The sequence below is a fragment of the Etheostoma spectabile genome, chromosome 11 (genome assembly GCF_008692095.1).
Source record: "Etheostoma spectabile isolate EspeVRDwgs_2016 chromosome 11, UIUC_Espe_1.0, whole genome shotgun sequence".
Taxonomy (NCBI): Eukaryota; Metazoa; Chordata; class Actinopteri; order Perciformes; family Percidae; genus Etheostoma; species Etheostoma spectabile.
Window position 1 is genome coordinate 2,684,053 of NC_045743.1, and position 10,084 is coordinate 2,694,136.

Here is a 10,084-nt window from a genome sequence, read left to right on the forward strand (position 1 = left end):
TGGCGCGATCACTTCCCGCTGCCTCAAGATAGCAACACGGCAAGAATTCACCTGAACACACCTCCCTGTAAGACCAGCACGCCGATGGGCGCAAAAATGGACGCAGGTGCTTTAGCTATTTAAACGACGTGGTTTCGGGATAGGGCATTAACAACTGCATCGGTCTTAAACTAGCAAAGACACCTGTGTCAGACTTTTGTGCTGCATCGGGTGCAAGATAGGGCCCTATCTGTATTTTTGAGTGGGCTCCTGTTTTAAACTACAGGTGGCAGTAAGGCATCCATAATGCACTAGCAAAGGCAGTGAAAAAGAAGACTGCTAGCTAGTAAGCAAGTAAGCTTTAAAAAAACTAAAATGCACACTTTCTCAAACTTTTAAGAGGAAGGAAACGCAGACGTCAAGGATACAGACAATATATTACTAAAGGTAAACAGAAACTCCACTTGGCCCCTTTAAAATAGAGAAATAACATCCCAAAATTCCCCAGAAATACACTAACACACAGGTTTCACAAATGTATTATTATTCTGTTTATTATTCTGGTTCTGTTTACCTGGTCTCTCAGTAAATGTGTGTGAGCGGATGTGCATGTCCTTAAAGGGTCAGTTCAACAATCACAAATACATTTCTTTCCAGTTACTCCACACGGTATCTAGCCATTTGGATAGTTAGTACCATCACACCAGTAGTGAGGATGAACGAAATTTAGTTTATGAAGCTTAACACATTGCAATATTACATTAAAAAGCAATTTCTCTTTCCATAAAGTGTCCCAGTTATTCCTTGTTAAAAACAAGAAAGCACCAGAGTTATTTAAATTTTTCATTTTTTGTAATTTGGGTAAACTGACCCTTTAAGGAATTTCTTTGTTGTCTGTGTTAACAACGCCTCTACAGTAGAGTAAATACGCATTTGGGACAGATAAAACATGTACACTGTCACCAGGAAGAGTTGTGGCAACAAGGCGTCAACTAACCCATGCAGTTATTATTTCCAGTTTGTGGTTAACTTCCTGTCTGAGGGTTAAGATTGATGGATACCCAGAGTGCTCCTGTGTGTCTTGAAGGGAATTATTGATCGCTGTTGCCGTTGGTTTCAGCCTCCATTTGTTGATCTGCCCATGAAAGCCCAACTGCATGGATCATAGAAATGACCTCGGCTCTTTTTAATGATGGTTGAGCCTCAGAGAAAAAACCTGCTTCACCCACTAACAGTCAGGCCAGCCACGCTGCTGTTTTTCTCCAGATGAACGTGTTATGTTTTCTATGAGTTTCAGTTGGCGCTGGTGGGCAGTAATGCAAAGAAATTGGAAGATACTTAAGTATTCACAGACGTATGAGTGCACAACAATTGTAACAATTTCAATAATGATGCTCTCTGAATTATGACACTTCAGCTCTACGTTCTTGCGCTAAATTGTGATTAGTGTAGTTTTTATTGCAATTTCCATCAGTGCTTTTTTTCTCAGCTTTAAGAAGAGAAGGGATCATTAGCCCAGGACTGTTCAACCATGCACAGAGGAAAAATGCCATCAAAGTTGACACAGAAAATGTCCTTGTTCTCTAATTTATAAACAAAAAACACAGATTTTCCCTTTCATGTGGCTTCTTGGAGATAATTATGACAAGATGAAAGCAGTTAAATTCCTCCCTCTGTTCTCTGGTCTTCAGATGGTTCCCCCATTGTCAAAAATGAAGATGAGATTTCATGTGGCTGTCATTGCCTGTGTCCCTGTCTCCCTGCGTCTCCCTCTCTTGTTCTCGTGTCTCTTATTTTCCTTCCTGTCCCTCTCTCTCTCCCTCTCTCTGTCTTTCTTGCTGTTTCACTCTTCTTTGTCAGTTTTTTTATTGAACTCTGATATCCCAATCTGTAATGTTTTCAGAGCTGTCTATCAATCAGTCACTATCTGTCTCAGAGGTTGCTGTCCCTTAAAGGAATAGAATGATGAGCTTTTATCAGCTCACTGATTATATGGTTTAAAGCTCCTGAGCACATTCAAAGGGAGGGATAGCTCTAATTCTTGCATGCATATGTTTCTCACACACACACACACACACACACACACACACACACACACACACACACACACACACACACACACACACACCACACACACACACACCCTCCCTCACACTCTGAGGTGACGGGCTGGTGCAGTGTGTCGTGCCACTCTGTGGTGTGTGTGTGTTTGTGTGTGTGTGTGTGTGTGTGTGAGTGTGTCCTCCTGGGAGGTAATTACCAGAATAAATACAGTACAGGCCACGGCTGCTAATTTATGCCTGAGTGTTGACAGTCAGAGTATTGTTTAACATGCGCAGAGAGGGCCCTTGGTGTTGTGTTTCATGATCCTTTGTGTGTGTGTGTCTGTGTGTGCTCTGTATTCTTGTATTCTCTGATTGTCCTCTTACTCCTCACTGTCTGTGACCCTTCTCGTTAAGTTAGCAAATATACAGTTATACGGATTCTGTCTGAAGTGCAGCTTCAGGCCTTGTTACATTTTTTTGCCTTGCCTGTTATAGGACACTTGACACTTGGTTTTAGGGTTATGGTTAAACTTAGCTTTAACTTGAGGAGGTTAGAGTAAGGGTTGACTTTGTCATTTTTCCGTTGTGATGGTTCAGGCTGTGTTCAGGCAGACTATAGCACTGTGTGAAAGAAATGCAGGGTCATCCGCCAAAAAAACAGTTGAACTTGGCTCCTTTTTTGTGGTAACTCAATGTGTTGCCCAATCAAATACATGCAAGGGCATAATTTCAATTTAAACTGGGTAATGCTGTCCTTGGTAATTACTAGAGTAAATTCAGTACAGGCCACGGCTGCTAAGTCCTTGCTGCTGAGTATAAAATGATGCCATGATAACTTCCAAGAGTAGTGAAATCCTGTCTTACAGTATTATAAACCACCACTTGGCATCTGATAAATCGTCAGATTTATGGATTTATTACCCTTATAGCCTTCTTGGATCATATTTATACACTACCTAAAGCAAAACAGCCTCTCCATAGCCCAGTGTTTCAGGATAAAGCAGACATTGTTCCAAACTTTTATTATGGTCAAAATACCATATCCAACAATGTAATAATCCGTCTCTCAATACATTCAGACTTCCTAACTCATTCTGTGGCGCTCAGCCTCAAGCCTATTGAATGTTACTCAAGACATAAATTATTAAGAACGGATCACAATTTTTCAACTCTGTCTGAGCAGAATAGTCAGGTGCCCATATGAACGCTAAAACAAATTTTGTATGCTGTAATCATGCCTCCTGTCCATACTGGCCATTAAACAGTCAATTCATAAGGTGCTCCCAATATAAGCTGCTGCATGGGCACCTTGTTTTTAAGACAGAATCCAGAAATTGTGAACCTACCCTTTAAGACTTTTAAGAAGCTTATGTAGCTGCCTAAAACAGCTTTGCTCTGTATTAAAAAGTACAGCAAATTTTACTCAAACAGAAGGAAATAGTAGAATAGTACAAATAGTGAGTATTTAGCAGCAGGCTGGTGTTTGTGGGATTGACTCAAAATAAACAAAACCGGCCATGTTCAACATAGTGAAGGAACATGTCAGCTCAATTTTTGGTTTTTGTTAAATAGTTTTTGTAAACAATGGAGGTCATTAGCACAGGGGAATGGAATGTGTCAGCCTTTGGGTTCTTGTTAGTAGTTAATTTTCCCAGAATGTTTTCACAACAAGCATAATAACAGCCTTATCCTTAATATTATTGGCCATTTATTAAGTGATCAACAAAATAATAGTTAGTGAATAGAACATTTGTTGTTTACTATCAATAAAACAGTTCAATCAGTGTAATATTATTAAAAACTACTGACTTCACGGGGCTACAGCTTGGGTTTGGATTACTTTACATCTTGTGTGACTGTGGTCACACAAAAATCCTCTTCAACTCACTGTTCCACCTGGCATGTCCCTGAATCCCCCGCAACCACTTTCTATTGACTTTTTCTCAGTTTCTGAACCACAAAGTTGTTATCAGATAGGCCAGATGTGGCTGTGTGGTTGATGGGCTTTAAATTCCTCATAGACACCTCAAGAGTTTTATGAGCATGAGAGGATAGAGAGTTCACAGTGCCACAACCAAGAGAGCTGCTGAGGCCCGGCGTAGCCCAAATTATCTGCAAAAAGTCACAAGTGGAAGTTCAGACGCTGCCACCCAAATGAGGCTTTGAATGAAGCTAACGCTCAGTCCAGAACTTTTAACGATAGCCTAGGTCTATCTAAGATATTGGATATTAATTCATTAATAATATATACTAATGAGCTTTGAAATGGGTGTACTGTTGGACTTTAGAAGTCCCCAGTGACTAATGAACCCTGTGAAAACACCTTTGAGGTGCTGGGGGCCGGGGGGCATGGCTGGAGGAAATACTACAAGTCTTTGTATTTGAGCTGATTGAGCTGGTCTGTGCCCCAGCTTCGTTACAGCCGACCACTTACACACCCCCAATTCTACTGAGGGGACTGCTGATGAATTTGTTAAATTGAACGTAAATAATGAATTCCCAAGGAAGAGATTTGGCCCAGTTGTAATTGCCGGAGATCATACGGCACAATACCAAACTTCAAAACGCCCAAGCCAGGCGGTCATAAGAGCCATAACGATGACTTCGAAGAAAAAAGAAAGGAGTGATATAGGAAGGGGGGGCGCAACAGAGGAGGAGTAACAGAGACTGAGACGGAGAAAAGAAGATGAACTAATGAGGAACAAAGACCTAACGAGTTTTGCAAGGAAAATGAAGTGTTTCAAAAGTCGTCTTTAAACTTGGTGAGATGAAACGCGGGAGCGGCAGTTGTTTTTGACAGCTCGGGACGAGATGGGCCACAGCTCAGAGAGAGAGGGGTAATTTCCTATTCCTTTATATTACCCACTCCCTCTCTCTCTCTCTCTCCCTGCTGGGAGCCTCCTCATCCCTCTCTCCGCTTCCCTACATTGATTCTTGAATTAGACTGTTCTATTGAATAATTAATAGGCCTTTTCCCATGATTGATGATTTGCATGGCTTGAATATTAGCTTTTCAATCAAACGCAGCTTGTTGTAATGTAACCATATTGAAAACATGTCAAACGCTGTTTACCCACTTTGTGCATGATGTTGTCTTGAGTTCCGGCTGCCGAGGCCTCATAATGCTCAGCGTTCGCTCAGTGCTGATTACAAGGCCCTTGAGTTCTGACACTCATACTGAACACGCATACATGCATAGACACACGGTTAAGCATGCTCACGGTCAATTGCACACACAGAAACATGGCTACATATATGATTAGGCATGAACGTACACACACGCCCAGATGCACAAACATACACCCACAAAAACGTACACAAAAGAGCCCTGATAGTTTTCTTTCCACTGAAAAGCCATCAGTTCCCCAAAAGAGCCTGTCTAATAGCTACAGTAGTGCTGTGCTTAGTTTGAGTGGCAGCAGGGCCAGTCGGGGAATAGATTGTCAGGCATATTGCGTCTACCAACTCAACACCATATCACAGAGAGAGAGCACATCAATGCTGGGAGAGACACATGCATTAAGATTCCCTTTTAATTTGACTGGGATTGAAGTGGAGTGCTAAATTACACCGTCATCCCCCTGCTCAGGCTCCCCCACGCCATCCAAGCTTGTTTTTTGTTTGTTTTGCTTATTTATTTATTTCACGCCTTACTTATTCATTCATTCCGAGAGTCCGATTTTCTGAGAGTGTGTCAGTGCATTGCTCGGTGCATGAAAGCATTTTGCGTGGCGTTGTGTCTGGTGTGTTTAGACGGTTCCAAACATGTGCATGGTTAAATAATTTACAGAGTAACTGACTAATGACAGGCAGTGATCATGTTGAGACGAAGAGGCCTGGGTGACTACTGATCAGGGACAGAGCTTGTCTCTTCCCTTCACACTCACTGTTTGTGTTGTTTGTGTGTGAGGCTGTGGATTTGGCTATGTTGTGGGTGTGGGAAGGGAATATGTTTGTGTTGGTGTCTCAGTACTGAAGGAAGCTGCACAGATTACAGTTCACTCTGCTATATATGGAGAGGATGGATCCCTCCCAAGGCATTTATAGAAAATTGATTTTGAGTTCCATTCATCACTTGGGTTTGCATGTGACAGTTCGTTCACTGTGTATTCAAGGAAGCTATGAACTCTGCATACTTTAAGTTCCCAAGACATTTCACTGAGAAATGCATATAAACCTTAGATTGAGTGCAGTGCATAATTTTATCTCTGATGATATGGTTGTTTATGACAGAGGTTTGTGCAATTGAGCTGCATCACCAAACAGACAATGCTCACCCTTACTATCGCTGATACCCCACCTGCTTACTCTAACCCCTTTTTACCTTACTCAACTATTGCCATAAGTCAGGGCTCATGAAAGGCTTTTGGGAAAGAAAATCTTTATCAGTCAAAAAAATCCGTCATGCAAAACCTCAGTGAAAAGACAGATTTTAAAGATTAAACGACAATATAAAATAGCAGTATTCTTTATCTTGTTATCATTAACAAACCCCACAAGAAGACCAAAACCAAACATTCAGTCCCTGTCTGGCACTCAGACTCAAGCTGCGTTAGTGTCAACTGAGAGCATATATCGCGCATATCATTTGATTTTTTCTCAAGACAAGCCAGACCGATTAAGGATTTTTAAGGCCGATACCAATTTAAATATTTGGTTATTTAAAAATATGATAATATATGCCAATAAATCGGCCAATATACAGTTTTTTTTTTTTAATCCAGAAATGCGTAACAAAACATAAACAGATTTCCCTAACATTAGTTATTTGTAGTTATTTATGAGTTCTCACTAACATAATATGATATTAATTTGTTTTATTGTCACAACAGAACAAAGGAACATCAAAATATTTATTAAAGTTCTGATAAATAAAATGTATAAAATACAAACTTAAGATATGAAACTTAAAGTCCTTTGAACAAAAACACATAAAAAAAGAAAATCCGTGTTGCCAACAGGGACGTTGTAGAGCGCCCTCTGGTGGACAAACTATACAACGCAGTCCGTTGACAGTCCGTTTTAATTTTTGAAATATTCATTTATCTGAATCATTTATTTGTCATTATAAATTATTCTGATGAATAGATATTTAAAAAAAAAACATTATCAATGATTAATACCGATAGATCGGGAAATGCCTAATATTGGCTGATAACATCGGCCAGACGATGTATCGGTCGGGCTCTATTACTTAAACAGGAGTAAATAGTGCATTTACTTGGGTCTAGTTTTAGCCGATTTTGTGCAGTAGTGAATCTTAACAGCACCAGGATAATGTATTTGATCTACTCATGACATTGCCCATTTCTGTCGTCAAGACGAAACATGGCACCAAATGTGTTTATTTATTTTTATTTTAGTTTTCAGACAACAATGGAGCTCAATGCACAAAGTACTATGATATATCAAGCTTTGGCTAAACAGGCAACAGTTGTAATGAGGTTAATTTGATTGTTGATTTTGGCCTTTTCATGGGATTTGTCACCGACAGAATATCACCAGAGGTAGCCTTTCCAAATACTGTTAACATTGTCTTTTCTTTTCCCCACTTCCCCTTCTGTCACTAAAACATTTTTCTGAGCTGTGCAAAATGAGTATTACTATGCTATTACTCACATCACACCCAAAAAGCACATGAGATGTACAGTAGCTCTCTTACACACTTCTAGCTGTTTAGTTGGGGTTTCACTTCCAAGCTTTGATGAGTTCTAACTCTTGTTCCATTTGAGTGTGAATTCACTTATAAGTTGCTTTGGAGGAAAGCCAAATGAATGTAATGTAAGAAAAAAGAATGACCCTTACTAGTAGGATGCAGATGATGGCATTAAAAAGATGGTGGTATATTTTTATAGAATAGTTCAGTTTGGTTAAAGGGACATACAGTAAGAGTTAGGGAGGGCTCTGGGGTTTCAGACACAATTAATTACCAACAAAGATATTTAATAAGAAGCTATGAAGCTAAAGAAAGAAACCCAGAATTAAACAAAAAACATGTATAGCACAATAACAAACTCCCAAACCTCTGCTCCTCTCACTATAAAGGCACCTTGAAGAGGAGGTTCTCTCCCTGGGGCTTACCAAGTATCTGATCTATTATTCAAAAAATCATTAGGCTAAATTAAAAAGCTGTTTGAGGGTAACCAGATCTTTTAATGAGGTCATTGAGCAGAGGAGCGACATTAAAGCACAACCCTAGAACAGAAACACGAGACAAGAGGAGAAGAAGGCCATTGATTATCAATCATGTAGGTCATTATCCCCCCCCCCCCCCCCCCCCATACACACACACACACACACACACACGCATACATACAGTCAATTACAAACACATTCCATTCCTCTCACTTCTCCCTATGTCTTTATCAGACAGGTAAACTTTTTATCGTTTCAGTAATCATCCCTTTACACTTCCTCACAACTTTGCTGGTCAGCCTGTGACAACTGCAGTAATCAGGAAGGATCTTGCATCTCTTGCTGGCAGGATCCTTTGTTTTCTGTCTTTCGTAGAGTTCCTGGGAAAAGACATGAGTTTATTTGGTATGGTGAGTGCCTCTGTCTATTTAATCAGTGTTGCTGAATCTCAAGCAGGCTGCAGATCTAAAAATACAACCAAAATGATGTTAAATAGACAAGATACAGTAAAAGCTGACAATTATGATAATGCAGCTCAGTTTTGATAAAGATATACAGTAAGATGTGTCCAACCTGCCTCCTAAAGCAATGCAATAGTGTGTGGTGTGTAAGTGTGTGTGCGTGTACGTGTGTGTGTGTGTGTGTGTGTGTGTGTGTGTGTGTGTGTGTGTGTGTGTGTGTGTGTGTGTGTGAAAAGCTACAACAAAGCCGGCCTTCTGTACATTAACTGCATTGATTTATAAACAACACAGATGCTCCGGATTATATTTACATCTCATAACCATAAAACAAACACATTTTCTGAATCTTAATTGGATGACAGTCAAAGCTTAAAAGCTTCAATTCACTTATCAAACGAGACAGTTGGCCTCATCAAGTTATGCAAAAAGCCATTTGACTAAAGGCTAACATGATGACCTCTTGTAACTTTGAATGTTTGGTATTCCTTTTCCTGGAGCTACTTATTAGTAGCTTAGTTACATTATTTGATGCACTGCAAAATGGTCACTAATAAACTTGGTGGGGTTGTTTTTTCGGGGTATCCACTTAATACTTTGTCAGACATTTGATATATATTTTTCAGCTGGAGCTGATTACATCAATAAAGTAAAACTACATTTATAGTTTCCCTGATTAAATCTGTAAACTACACAAGGCACGACAAAAGCAACAATGTGACTGTTTTCTTTTGTTTGAGTTGATAAAAGCACAGTCCTTACTGCAAAATCTTTGTGTCTAAGTAATAATCTTATATTAATACTTAAACCTGTTGGAGTTAGTTTCATATTCAAAAGAAGACTAAGAGCCCTACTTTAATGATCTAAGAGCATGGCGTGAAGCGAATGGCGCAGGTGCGTTTAGGGCGTGTCCAAATCCACTTTTGCTAGTTGGACATCGGAATAAAAGATGTGCGTTGAGCGCATGGTTCACAAGGGTTGTACTTAGTGTCTTCATTAATCATTATTAATAATAAATAATAAATTAAACTACAGGTGGCAGTAAGGCATCCATAATGCACTAGCAAAGGCAGTGAAAAAGAAGACTGCTAGCTAGTAAGCAAGTAGGCTTTAAAAAAACTAAAATGAACACTTGCCAAACTTTTAAGAGGAAGGAATAGAGAAATAACATCACAAAATTCCCCAGAAATACACTAACAAATGGATTATTATTCTGGTTCTGTTTACCTGGTCTCTCAGTGAATGTGTGTGTGAGTGGATGTGCATGTCCTTAAAGGGTCAGTCATTTGCACCCATCGAGCATTTGCTGTTTATGTGACATGGGCGCTGGACGGGAAATTGACAACTGCGTTGGTCTTAAACTAGCAAAGACACTTACGTCGGGCTTGTTGGGTCCTGAGAGTCTACAGCTGCTAGCATCTAACAAAAGACATTGTGTCTTTCATAGTGACCTCTGAAACAGAAAGT

The 10,084-nt window shown here is 39.8% G+C and overlaps 1 long non-coding RNA gene across 1 annotated transcript; it reads right to left on the reverse strand.

Annotated features, from left to right (window-relative positions):
* Nucleotides 1-247: 247 nt before the first annotated feature.
* On the reverse strand, nt 248-9,558 carry LOC116698351 (uncharacterized). Its single transcript, XR_004334194.1, has 3 exons — nt 9,460-9,558; nt 2,409-2,410; nt 248-259 (listed from the first exon to the last, which is right to left on the reverse strand). It is a non-coding gene; the product is annotated as an uncharacterized LOC116698351 (long non-coding RNA).
* Nucleotides 9,559-10,084: the final 526 nt, after the last annotated feature.